Raw genomic sequence first — 14,273 nt, 5'->3', positions numbered from 1 at the left:
ATAACCTTATCTGGAGGTTTATTCAAAGCAACGAGACAGCAGAGACTGACGGACTTTTAAGAAATAGTTTTCATACGTATCGCTTGGTCGATGCTTGACAATAGCAATTTCAAAGAAAATACAAGTCCTCATTGTTCGTGAAGAAAACGAAACACATCGAGTAACCCGCTTATCTCGCCGACCGCATGGCAATTATAAAGAAGATTTGTAAATGAACTCTAAAAGAACAAACAGTCTTTAGCGCGATCTAGCTGTATTATTGTTAACGAGCATCTTGACAAACTTTCGATCCGAAACAAAGAACTCCTGATTTGTCTATCTTGCTAATTATAGGCGAAAAACGAACGTTAACGCGCGACTTTATTTAACCCTCTCAGAAATCAGCCTGCCACAGGCATTCTCCTTTCCCAGAGTGCTTCTCACGATCTCGTTCGTACGTACATATATACACATCAAAGTGAGTTTCATCGACGTGAAAAACGTCGCTCGACGAACGAGGAAAAAACATACAGCTGTATGTAACGATACAACAACATTTGAAACTGAAACATCTAAATCTAAAAACTAAAAGAGAAAATCTAAATACTAAGGATGAAACTGAAAGAAATTAAAGGAAACTAAACATCGATAAGGAACATCTTTATTTAGTCGTAGACTAATCGGGTAGAGAGCAACGATAATGTTCGATAAATCACCGAAAAATATACGCACAATATCAGACATAATTATTGGGACGATAATGGATTCCGAATTAGCTCCCGTCGTACGATTGTTGTTCGAGATGACGAATTTATTTTTGAAAGAACGGATGAATGGTATTTTTCTGTTGCGAAACGAAAACAACTTTGTTCGACGTTGGATTAGGAAATTTTATTTAAATTCTATTAATGTATCTTTTGTCCGTTGATAATGATCGTAATTACATTATAATGTAACTATAAATTTAGTTGGTAGAATCGGGTCACTCGGTAAGCGTTAACGTTACACTAGCTCAAAATATTGTTTTCAACTTTTCGGTCATTTTATATTATTACATTCTGCTTTATGATATCACGGTTACGAAAGGGAATTCCAAAGATTTGCTTAATACTTTTTATCGTCGCTATTCCTTCCTCCATCTAGATGCTGCAATTATATGAATTATTTATGAAACTCAGCGTAATAGTAACGTGAAAACGATCTTCTTTAAATCATAGAAATTCCACTTTACGCTTCTAATCCTTATAATGGGTTCCTATAAAATATCTATTATTCTAATAATTTTTTCGCACTTTGATAAAATAATCTGTAGATTATTTTATTTCTATTTTCCAATAATACGACATTTATTCAACTTTTACATAATATTTTATTGCTTCATCCTTAATGGGTTCACGTAATTGTGGGAACTATGTTTCTTTACGATTATTTAATGTTACGTACTCATATGGCTTTTGAGGACAGAACAAGTAGGTTTCATTTTGTTGCTTTTAAAATATTAATAGGTTAACGCAGCCAGAACCAAGCAAAAACTCTAACAACAAAAAACCATCATAATGATGTGTTTCAGATAGTTTGTTGATCGTATCTATTACATCATGAGTAGCCAGAAACTGGTACTAGTTCAATACAGACTACAGTTAAGTTTAACGCACCATAACATGTTTCCGTCTAATATTATACAATTGATAATCGTACGTAACATAAATTAAAACAGTAACAGATAAAATTACGCTATTTAATTAGCTAAGATATCAATTATATTGAATCTCATTAACCAACATTATACGGAAGTTTACTTGTATAATAACTTACCACAGTTGCTAAAGGTATTTATACCTGTTTTTAAACGTTATATTTTTGTTTGTTTTTCATAATGTTTATAAACTCTTTACATTTGTAAATTTATTTGTATAGTTGTCCAGCTAGAAGATCTAAGTTTATCGAGAACGTTCGCTCAAAATATCAATATTTGATATTGTCAAATTAAAGATTTTAATTTAGCAATGGTCCTTAGCTGGAAATTATATGCTGCTTCTCAAAACAAAGATGTAAGTTTATTGAAAGTTTTGAGCTGTTTTTCAAATTTAAGAAGCACAAACGAAGTCTATCGACAGAAAATTATGTTTCTTGAAAACCGAAGACATAAATTCATTGAAACAGTGTTTTGTTGTTCCCAGATCTAAAATCTAAATGTATCGCAAATCTTTCATTCAAAATGGGTTTGTTTCGAGAAACAAAGATATAGGTTTATTGAAAACTTTTAGTTACTGTCAAATCTAACATCTAAATTTATCAGAATATTTTAATTCAAAATTACATTGCCTGTCAAAAACAATTTCGTTTAAAATGACACTCAAAGCTAGTATTTTCTATGAAATCTACTACGAAAAGTACGTAAATATAGACAATATTTTATAAATGATTATACAATCGAAAAATAATATGACATCATACGACAAAAGAAGCTAAAGATATAGAATAACATTTTTTCATTTGTTTGTGACAAAATTACGCGCTATCTGTTGAATACGTATGCATTTAACTACCCTCTGTCTAGACTTGATGATCCTATCGTAGACTAATATCTCTACGTATTTGTGTTTACTGTATTGAGTAACGAGGAACGCACGATAAAACAATTTCTTCACGCACAATAAATTTTATTAATTTAGAAATTGTTGGAAAAGCGTTTCTTATTCCGTTGAATACAAAATTTTGCTTTTCGTGCCATATTAAATTTCTATGAACCCTTTCTACTTTTTTCTAATATTTTATTTTATCAAATTTTTTCTTTTTAATTGCTCGGTGCTTTAACTTCTTCAGAGTGGCTTAATTGATTTAATACGACTGACATATAATTATGAAGTATATTAAATATATAATTATGTCGAATATAAATACATATTATTTACATAATCGCGATTCTACTGCAATGAAACTCAACAATAATTTTTCCATAAGCACTTTTTAAGCATATTTCAGTTAATTGAAGAAATAGAAACTCTGAAACTCGTCGTTTGACGGATTTATTAAATCTGGAATAAAATATACAACTTCAAATACGATCATTTGCTGAAAAAGCACATGTATACGTTTACTACAACATAAAATCGTTTTTATTCTCTTGTACACTATATTACATCGTAATTAATCATTATTCGATACAAAGTATTTAGATGATATTCGCGTGTATGTTTGTGCTTTGACCTATATATATAAATATTTCAGAAACGTCTTTGGTTCTAAGAATACCGTACCGGAAGGGTTGAGGAACGGTATTTAAATTCGTACACGATATTCAAACCCACTTAACTTCTGCAACCGCAAACAATTCAGCATCATTTCATACATCCTTGAAACCGGTCTCGTCTATGCGCACCAAACCGGGCCAATAACCTAAGTCTTTGCTGTTCCAGTGAACTACATAAACCTTCCGTCTTAATGCTTACGTCTCAAACGTAATCCTTACTTTCCCCGACGCATAAATCGCTGCAGTCAATCACGAACCAACCCTAACCTACTTCCATTCGGTTATGTTAAAATTGCTCGGAAAGGGTTATTTGACTCGCGTCAACGTTCAACGTTGATCGAGTGCAAAGTGTAGTCACCTAACAAAAATCACTTGCACTTAGAAACAAATACAACGCACAACATATATTTTGGCAGATTTTTTATGTAATATAATGTAAATATAGGCTTCTATCTACAAAATATTATATTCGCGTGTATATTGCCAACTTTTTGCCCCGCTTGCTTGCTTCCTCTTTATCTGCTTTTTTTTATCATTTTCAATAACATTTTTAATATTAATATCACATATCCAAGTTACTCAGCTTTTGACTTTTTTCTAACATCCTTTAATTACCTAATACCTGATTAATAGAACGCTTATCGATCCAGTTATCTGAACACGAAACTATTATTTAAACGACAAATCATCGATAACGGAACGGAAAAGGATTTCCTATTACATAAACTGCTCTCTCCTCCGACAATTTCAAATAAGTAGAATCCTACCGTAAGAAAATCGCACGTTCTATCATTTAGAGCGCTGAAGATCGTAGCGATATAAGTCAAGATCATTGGAATTTGAATTTAGTCACGTGCTCGAACGTCGTCCCTTTAATTTCCTAATAAATTATTTCGTGATCTTATTCTTTGCCACGATACGTTTTCATCGCTCGAAAGAATATAATAAATTTTGCGTAACAGCAAACGCAGAACACCGTTTTATGAAAATTAGCGATACTATTAGCGCGTCTATTTCATGGCTAGAAACATAAATCTGGCGAATCGTACACGGTCATTGCAACGAAATCGTATCGAAATCGTAACGACGTCGAATCACTCGGCGTGCATTACGGAAAGTAGCACATTTCAGTTGCCTTAGGAAAAAGAACAAGTCTATGTTTGATATGTTTCAACGTGCGGCTGCCTGTTTGGCCGCAACAGAGTCATCGCACCGTGCGCAGACTAATATTGCCTGACGCTTGAGTTTGAGTTATTGTATTTATTTATTCAGGTAAAATTACCTTGTTATGGGTAGCTTTGTATAGGCCATAGATATTCTAAAGATATAACATAACCTAGTAACTGAAATAGATATGGAAAAAGGGTCGCAAAAACTAGCACTTTATTTTTACAAGAGTCTAAGCACTGAAACCACCAAATAGCTGTGCAATTTTGAGCAATTCGCATCAATCCAGATAGCTTTATTTTTAAAACCGAATTTCAAATATTCGTTCCAAAAACGACTGTCTTTGAGCGTGTCTATTCAGAAGCGTCGTCAAATTTTTGTAATCTCTTCATTACAAATCTTAAGTATGCGCTTTTCTCTACATATACATGTAATACATAAGACAATTCCAAAGATAAGTGGTATTCTCTAAGACAACAAAGACTTCCACGTACACGTCTTTATAAGCAAATAGCTTTTATTTAATTCTAATTAAAGATCCTTACAGATTTAGAAATACAAAAAGCGCAAAAATACCATAGAGTAACTGAAAACGATCAGAATTATAACTTTTTCGCTGTTAGGCAGTCATTTTAAAACACTGTGCATGGCAGGGATCCGCGCCAGGGCTAAGACGCGCGATCTCGTACGCTGAATTGAAAGAGCAGAGGAACCAGAGCCGGCGTATTTCGGCCAGAGCCGGTTCAAGGTGGAAAGACCGTGTTGCGCGTTTGCTCTGTTTGGATTCGGGCGGGCGCAGTATCGGTGGCGGCGGCGGTGGCGGCGGCGGCGACGGCAGCAGGTGGAAACGCTTCTGAAGCGGAGCCGACGAAGGTGGAAGTGGCGAAGCGCATCGAAAACTGGTTTGGAGCGGGAGCTCGGCGGCGCGGCGGCGTGGCGCGACGCGACGCGGCACGGCACGGCGTGGCATGGCAGTTGGCGAAGTGGGGAACGATCCGTTTCGTGGCAGCCGGTGGGGGCAAGCTTGGCAGCGACAAGTGATGGTTTACAGTTATAGTCAGTCCGGATCGGGCGTTCGGTCAGCCGAGACTACTTGTGCCAAGCGTTAAGCTCCACAATCGATTTCGATTTGTCGAGCCGGTGTATTAAACGCGACGTCGCTTATACGCGCATACACGCGCGATCGCATCGAGACGAGAGAGTTTAAGAGTGAAGTGTCGTCGTCGTCGTCGTCGTCGTCGTCATCACCGTCGTCGTCGTCGTCGTCGTCGTCGTCGTCGTAGTCTGTCCACCCCTGTCGACGTTTCTCTACTTTGGCCACGCAACGAGCATCGTTCTTATCCAAGGATCGTACGTTCATTCTCGGCCTCGACGATATCGCTACAGTTGCACCGTGTGGCCGTGCAACTTTTTTTCAAACGAACGAGTTCAACCTGGACCACCGAAACCCTCTGTGAAACTTGACGAAATCGAATCGAGCACAATTAACGGTATATACCAGACTGGCGGAAAGGAAGATCCGCGTGGACGAAACGACAGCGCCGTGAATATGTGTACGTCATCGTTCGTGGGTTCATTGTGCACGATTAATTGGATACGGGCGCACGTATATCGGCCCGTCGTTCGCGTTTCTTTTTACCTTCCAGTTCGATTCTTTTCGCGTTTCGATCTCGCGCGACTATCACTGCCTTGCCTGCCTCGTCTCATACCGATCGTGAGAGTTTCCCGATGAATCGTCCCGTTCTAACTTTCTTCTCGTACGTTTATTTAGTCTGTACGCAACGTAAAAGAGAAACAATCTTCCCGTCGTCTTTATCAGATAGATCGTCAGAACATTCCGGATCGATAACCAATCGGAGAGCGCGAGAAATATTTCTCAATCGTATTGCACGACGAGTAAACGAACGAACGATTCGAGCAAACGACTATACTCTTTCGCTCGCCAATTCGATTCCTCAATTTGTTTCGACGAATTTCTTTTGTATCGAACGCGCGACATCCGCGAGAAAAGCGACGCCTCGATGCGCGTAAGAACGCACGCGAACGAATACGGTCACTCTCGTACGCGGATGTGACCTCGTAACACTCGGCGAGGACTTCGAGACGATCACGATGGAAATGGGAAATGAAAACGCACACGCGGAGATAATCCGCCTCGTAGCGAGCGTTTCCGTCGCGTGCTGCATTTTTCTTTTCTTTCCTCGTTCTGCGCGTCCTACGCGCTCGCCAAACAAATACGCTGACTCAATGTACGTTGCGTACCGCAAGAAACAGGAATTCCCTGAAAAGCGTTCAGGCTCATGGGAACGAGTTTCGTTCACGCAACCAACGTTCGCGAAATTCCATACACGTGACTCGGAATAGCTTTACCAAACTCGTTATCTCCGAGCATCGTTCTTGAAAATCCAATGCATTATTTCTATCTTACAAACCTATCGAATTTTAATACTTTCGTTATATCGTTCGAGTTTCCACAGTTAGAGCATTTTGAGAAAAAGAGAAAGGAAGATTCTCAGGGATAAATTAGAACATAGCACGATGTTATTTGTATTTAGGGTGAGAATGATAGTCGCCGATTTAAGAGGCTTAGAGAAAGAGGAAACGACTAGTAACGCGGTGAGAAGAGAAAATCACCTCTCGCGTTACATTGTTGAACTTGAATCTAACGTCAAACTCTAAATTCCCATTCGGCTCGTGTCGTCATCGTTAAATTCGATCGGAGCTGTTCTTTATTCGACGCGCGAAAGCTAGATTTCGTGGATGCGATACTACTCGCCGATCTTTTTCTAAATATAAACAAAAAGAACTGTACGAATATGCATAGAAACGATGTGAACAACATTTAGATCAGATTTCCGGTTTCACAGTGTTATCTAGAATACGAAGAATAAATTGAAATAATGAATTCGATGGTTCCAACTATCACACGATGTTAAAAGTTTTTTAAACGATTCACCGATATTTCAAAGGTGCGGCTCGATCACGCAACTATATAACTAAAAATGTTGAAACGTTCGTTCAGTTACACGATAATTCTACAGATGCCACAATAAGGATGAAAAAAAGCGAAAGGAAGCAATGATGGCAGGGAGAAAGGAGGAAAATCCCGCTAGTCGTACAACTCGTTTCTTTGCTCGTCTCCAACGGAGGTTCTTCTTCCATTCATAAATTCGAATCGACAATAACAACTCGCGGTGTTGTGTTGCTACGGTCGCGTATACGCGAAAACGTATTCCGTCGCGCGATATCGATTCACCACCTTATTTACGATCGCTGAGAGAGAAATTAACCCTCTATAATTGCATAGTTGGTTATAGTTTCCCCGTTGATAAAAAAAAAAGTAAAAAGTTGCACGTAAATTATTTGATGGAAATACGAGAGTATAATAATAATAAAAGAAAATAAAAGACATATATATACAAATGTATGTGTAAAATAGAAGTAACATGATAACGTCGATATCAGATGTGAAAAAAAATTCCGTGCTTTTAGCTTTATGTTGTTTTACGATTTTTGTGTCTTTCGTTCTTAATCTTATCCTTGGTATAGAAACGACTAAATTAAAAATAACACAATGTATATGTATATTAGGCGTAGAAGAAAAATTCTGTACCTTTAATTTCATGTTCTTTTGTGAGCAAAATGTACTTTCCAATTCTTAAAAATTAAAATTATTTCTTATCTTCTGATTATTTCAATGTTTTCTTTTCCATTCTTTCGGTCGTTTTGACCCAGCTGTTTCTGCATCTCGAACCTTTTACGATCATTAGAACGCGATGTACGAAGGATTTGACGAGCAAAAGATATTACTCAAAATCTTGTTTAAATAATCCCCGATATTGTTTCGTGTATGTTATATTATCTATCAGTATCATCGCCAACGAAGTATATCGTTCTTACAACTTCGATAGATAACTGCAGGAAGAACATACTCATAAATACACATTTTATCAGAGACAATTATATTTGCAATTATTTTTTTAATTATGTCAGAATTAGAATATTAAAGGATACGTTAAGGGAGGCACACGCCATAATATAAAACTAAATATAAGACTGAAGCACCGAATTTTTTTTGCATCTAATAGATACATAAATAAAGCGTATAACTTTCAACTCACATAACGTTAGAAAGCATTAACATTAGAACTATCAAACCAATCAACACGACTGCTATCGGATTTTTTCTTTTCGATAATATTAATATTTACTTTTACCAAGATAGAAACGTAATTTTATCGAATTTTTATTATCGATCAAAAACGCAGTGAATTTCAAAACTGCTTCTCCGTGAAAGACAGAAAATGCTACTCCTCTACTCTTCCCCTTTAGCCTTCCTGTATAACGTATTTAGGTACATATTAAAGACGATAGCTCTAACGTTAAAAGAAGGACGATAACATTCTGAGTTCTAAAAGATATTCTTTGATCCGTTGTTTTGCATGGCTGAAGCTCAAATTCGATAGCAGGCACGGCGCGCGTAAATTTCTTCTCACGACGACTGTTTGCATAAAAATATCTTGCCCGTGATCGTTACGCCGTCGAAAACTTTCAAACAAGAAAGAAATAAATCCCGTTTAAACGAGTTTGAACGTGGATTGCTAAATGTTGGCGATGCAAAATCGACCGAATCGAGTGAACGCGCAACAGGTCTCCCATCCGAACGAAAGAATTGTCAATTTTCTGTCGTTTCGTTCTCGCGGCTGCGAGATAAGCCGTGGAAGTCTTCTTTTCTTCCATCATAATACGCGATAATACGCGACTTTCACCTCGTCAGCCAATATAATTTCCACGTGTTGCGCAGATAGTGCCTTCCTCCGCTGGCAATCGAAGGTAATTTCATCGGATGCCCGAGAGATCCAGCTGGGAATCCCCGAAAGAAACTCGAAGCACGAGTTATTGATCAACTCTGGCCGCAAGCGACAGGCAGAAGAGGAGGAGAAGGATTCGTTGGACGGAGGAACCTGAATGACGGGATAAAACTTGTGTCGGTCGAAGCGAGAAGGAAAAGTGTCGTGTGTTAAAACAATTTGGAGCGAATAAGAAGCAAAGAGGAAATATTTTTTCGTGAAAGAAGAAAACGTAATTAAAAGGAAACGCAAGAATAATCGAGAATTTATATAAAGTGTCAATTGGAAAGTGTCGATTGTTCTGCGTGGAAATAGGAATATAATAGAATTGATATATTTAAGAAGATTAGCAAACGGGATAATAAACGGATTCTTCGAGTTCGTCGAAGGAGAAAGCATCGATTTTCATCGAATTCGAGTGTCGTAGAGAACGAGAGCTGGTTTCTTCCATGGACGCGCGTCGAAGATAATCGAACGCACCTCAGCCAGGACCGCCGACATCCAAGGTAAATATAGCACCTGTTTTCCCGTCTTTCTGTTTCACCTTTAATGCCCACGCGTTTCTTCTGATCGAGCAGAAATACCGGTGCGTGCGTGCATTCACCTACGTTTGCATAGCAATGCGCATTTTTGCATCGCGGCCGTGCGCGAGCGCCAGTGTCTCGGCGACGAGAGAAAAAAGAGAGAGAGAGAAACAGAACGAAGAAAGAGCGAAGAATCGAGTGAGAAAGAGAAAAAGGCAACGTGTGCATGCGTCAGGTTTTCTTTTTGCTCGCGTATAGCGAAATGTAAATGACGTATGTTGCCATGATACGACATTATTCCTTCGTTGACAACGAACGTAACGATTTCGTTACACGAGTCGATCGAACTCGCTTTCCATCCTACCGTTGTCGCCAAACATTTATACATACTTTTATTCTCGATTTGTCACGGCGTTACAATGAAATATAAAAGCAAGATTACGCGGTTTCTTGATAAGTTCGCCGTTCAATCGAAGGTTATCGTTCGTTTGGTAATTACTATCGGCGGCAGTTCGATCATTCATTAACCGCGTCTCGTAAAACCTTGCACGAGAATGTCCTCGGAACATTTTCTCTCTCCGTCTATCTCTCTCTCTCTCTCTCTCTCTCTTTCTCTCTCTCTTTCTCTTTCTTTCCCTCTGTGTTACTATCCGTTGGTTCTTTCTGAAATTAAGCGAGCCAGCGATCAAGCCAACGAGCGAACTTTCGTTTCACGAACGAAGCTGTGTTTACGGGAACGATTGCACGTTGCCCCGCTGTTTTCCGGTGTATCTGACGTTTCGAAAAATCGGCTCGCGTCGCCTTGCCGTGCCTGCAATCTGCTCGACTTTCTCCGCAGCGGAGCGGCTTAGATGAGCGACGGAATTTGTTACGCGGAGACTCGCGTTAGAAATTCAGAAAACGGGACATATTACTTATACAGGTACAGAATACGACGGCTCACGAAAGTATTTGAACGCTTGTAGAAATTTTTTACGAATATATTATGTGTGTCGTAGGGAACATTTTGAAATTTCATTAGCACTGTTATGAGAGTACACTATCACGATTACATTGGAAAAGTTCAACATAACATAGAAGTTACAGGATATATATACCAAGCGTTACAAGCTTATACAACGGCTACAAAAAATGTTTGCGCAACACTGTATTTACATAGCGATCATAGTTATCATACTTACTATTTTACTATTTTTATATTATTAGCTTGATAACGGAAAAGTGTTTCATTGAAAAATGAGAACACGTGCAAGTAATTCTTGTAGACGCTGTACTTTGCAAAGATCATCGAGATATTTAAACGGACAATTACTAATTATATTAGTAAACTACGATATTTAGTGAGATTAATTATATGTTTGAAACTTCTATGTACGCTGTATATTAATTTTTTATTAATCTTACGTGTATGTTTGTGCCTTTTATATTCGTTTCCGGATTGATTTCAAATTCTATCAACATAATCACAATAGACGTGCTTCGTTATAGCGTTAATGAAATTTCAGAAACTTTCATATAACACGCGTGATACGTTGATTAAAATCTTCTATGTCACTGCGGATGTTTGTGTACTTGCGTGAGCCAGTGCATATTTTGAGTATATTCGTATGAAAAGTGGTTTCGTATATTCGTATTCTTCTGCAAAATGATCTTTAGAATAGCGTAACAGGACTTTTGTAGGTAAAAAAAGAGAAATGAAAGTGGATGAAATGATATATATATATATATATATATATATATATATATATATATATATATAGTATATATATATATATATAGTATATATATATATGTATATAATGATATGTATATATATACTATAACTATAAAATAACATAAGATTTGGAATTATAAAATATCGTTAATAACGAAGTGCCATAATTCGTTTTCAATAAACACTTGGACGATGATCATTTCGTTTCGTGTATTGCGCACTCTGTTCATATAAAAATAATTCTATAACGAGGAGTTTCGTTGTTGAAGTACAGTTTTGGAATCCACAATTATTGGCAATTCTTTTCTTTGCTTGGTGACTAATATAGTATTTCTAAAGATGGCATACTGTCAATATTAAACTTCTTGTATTATCCACATTGTATGTATTGTATGTATTATCCAAGGAAATAGGTATGCTCAGATTGGAAAATATCTGGAGAACAAAATGGGTTATTCTTCCAACATAACTTATCGAATGTTTCCGTAAACATAACGCTGTTATTGTTAACTATATTATCATACGTTTAAAACCTAACACGAGATTCTCGAAATTTATATTTTATTTGTTCACGTATTTTCTTACATTAGTAAGATTTTATTTATATCTTATATAACGACAAAAAAATAATTATTGAAATATTATCTTCCTTTTCTTCGTCAATAAATATTTAACGAAATTAAATATTATTTATTATTTAATAAACTCAAGACTATTTATTATCCGACAGCTGATATATGTAGATAGAAAATTGCCACTGAATTCGAGTACTTTAATACGTACAATCATTAATTATCGATAAGCTTTCTTATTGCTCCATTTTAATGCCCTCGATTTCTTCTATTGCAAAACATCATATTATTATAATCACAATTAAAGAAGAATTAAAAAAATATCAAATCTACTTAATGTTCAAATGCTAGTCAGTGATAATACAAACAATAAGATTCCCATTGAATAAGGAAGTTTACATCGATTAACACACTTGTGAGAATTACTCCCTGTAAAGAATCCGAATATGCATTCTCGTGGAACATGATTTAATTAAATTGACACACGTCATTGGAAACTGTTTCCCCGCATTGTATTATCGCGAAAACAAGCAGAAGGTAAAAGGAAAGTTTTTTGTTTAGTAGCTTGTGTTATCGTTTTTATGTGGAATTGTTATCGTTATCGCAAAAACCCAACTGTTTGTACAAACAAGAACAACTAAGTAGCACGTAAGAAAAGTCAAATAGGCTTTCGAAGTATAGTATCACTCGGATAGTATTTACTATCGATATTAGAACACGACCAACCCATTAAAACGTACACAGGAAACGACTTTTGGCTCAGATTAGTCCCCAGGGATTTGCATATAGAGGCTATTCCTCCGCGCCGGTTCGAGGTACCAAACGAGACGAGTGTACACTTGAAAAGAAAACGTTCGTATTTCAATACACGCTGTTAAACATCGTAATTTACTGTTTACTAAAATTCCATTTCGTTTGATCAAACACCGTGAGAGCTAAGTTTAAGTTGTTCAGTTTAAAAAATTATTTTTGAAAATTTCAATATAGCAAAGCTTTTATCAAAATCTATACAAGTTTATATTAGGTAATGTAAATTTATTTATTAAAATTTAGTTGAATTTTAATATCATGATGTATGAATTATTTTGAACATAAAAGAAATATAGCAATGAGAGTATCAAACTTATGCATGAACAATAGGAAGGAGTATGTGCAATTCACATGATTACAACAAATTACGAACGTAATTATATATATATAAAATTCCTATTTTTGTTTATCAGACGAAATAGTTATTACATATTATTGTTACAACTACGTAACCACTCTAATGCTTAAACAATAGTTACCTGTCGATACAATTACTGATGTCCTATTTACATTCTTCAATACACATCTGCACTTCTATTTTTATATGAGCAAACGTTTAAAAATTACACGATGTTTAAAAGCAAAGTAACTTTTATCAACTCGTTTCTCCGAATATTTTATCTTTTAAGAAAAATCCTATTGTACAGTTTGTTACGAAATAATGACTAAGTATTTCAAGCTGAAATTGAAGGTGGAAGGTAGCACGGAGAAGATGATAAAATTTCAGTTATCTTCAGTTTTGAAATCATAGGGCATTTTAACTAAGGAGGACAAAATCTAGTAAGGTAGAGTTATTTTTAAGTCACCTAAGCTTCTACACCTTAACATTCGATCTTCAACTTTGCTCAGTATAATCAAACTTGCATGTGTATTATGAAACGCCGATATAATATGTTAACCTTTAACATATATTATCCTATCTATCTTATATACATATTAATCTTTAATATATCGTAAAAACGAAAGAAGATATCGTCTACTTTAAATATAGCGAGAAGAAGCATCAAAAGCCAGAAAATGACACGAATAACCCTACGATAAAGTTGAAGGTAAAAATAAATAACCTCCAGAAATAAAGTGACATACACATTGAATTGATAACTATAATACAATCGAGAATATTAATTTCAATTGAACGAGTTTTCCTTTACACGAGCAAAAGTTATATTCTCGTAGAAATAAATATAAAAAAAAAAATAATTATATATATATATATATCTTTGTCAGACTGTAAATATAAGTACAAGATATATTTCATTGTTTAGCACTCGATTAATGACGAGTTAAAATAATCTGGCTTTTAAATGTAGATCGCTTAAAAGTGATTCATAACCGAATTTGTCGAATTACAACACGAATCACTCAGCTCGACTCAAATATCCTTCTGACCCAAATATAACCACA

At 36.0% G+C, this 14,273-nt stretch overlaps 1 protein-coding gene across 2 annotated transcripts in view; it reads left to right on the top strand.

Annotated features, from left to right (window-relative positions):
- Positions 1–5,219: 5,219 nt before the first annotated feature.
- LOC126868356 (class A basic helix-loop-helix protein 15-like) overlaps positions 5,220–14,273 on the top strand; it is a 33,886-nt gene continuing 24,832 nt past the window's right edge. The window contains exons 1-2 of one of the 2 annotated variants that reach the window (XM_050623699.1): positions 5,220–5,889; positions 9,208–9,755. The gene's annotated coding sequence lies outside the window, so the exon portion shown is untranslated. Of the gene's footprint in view, positions 5,890–9,203; positions 9,756–14,273 lie in introns of both variants that reach the window. The other variant, XM_050623692.1, reaches the window with a different exon arrangement.

Source organism: Bombus huntii, chromosome 1, assembly GCF_024542735.1.
Source record: "Bombus huntii isolate Logan2020A chromosome 1, iyBomHunt1.1, whole genome shotgun sequence".
Taxonomy (NCBI): Eukaryota; Metazoa; Arthropoda; class Insecta; order Hymenoptera; family Apidae; genus Bombus; species Bombus huntii.
This window is presented reverse-complemented; position numbering and strand designations above follow the sequence as displayed.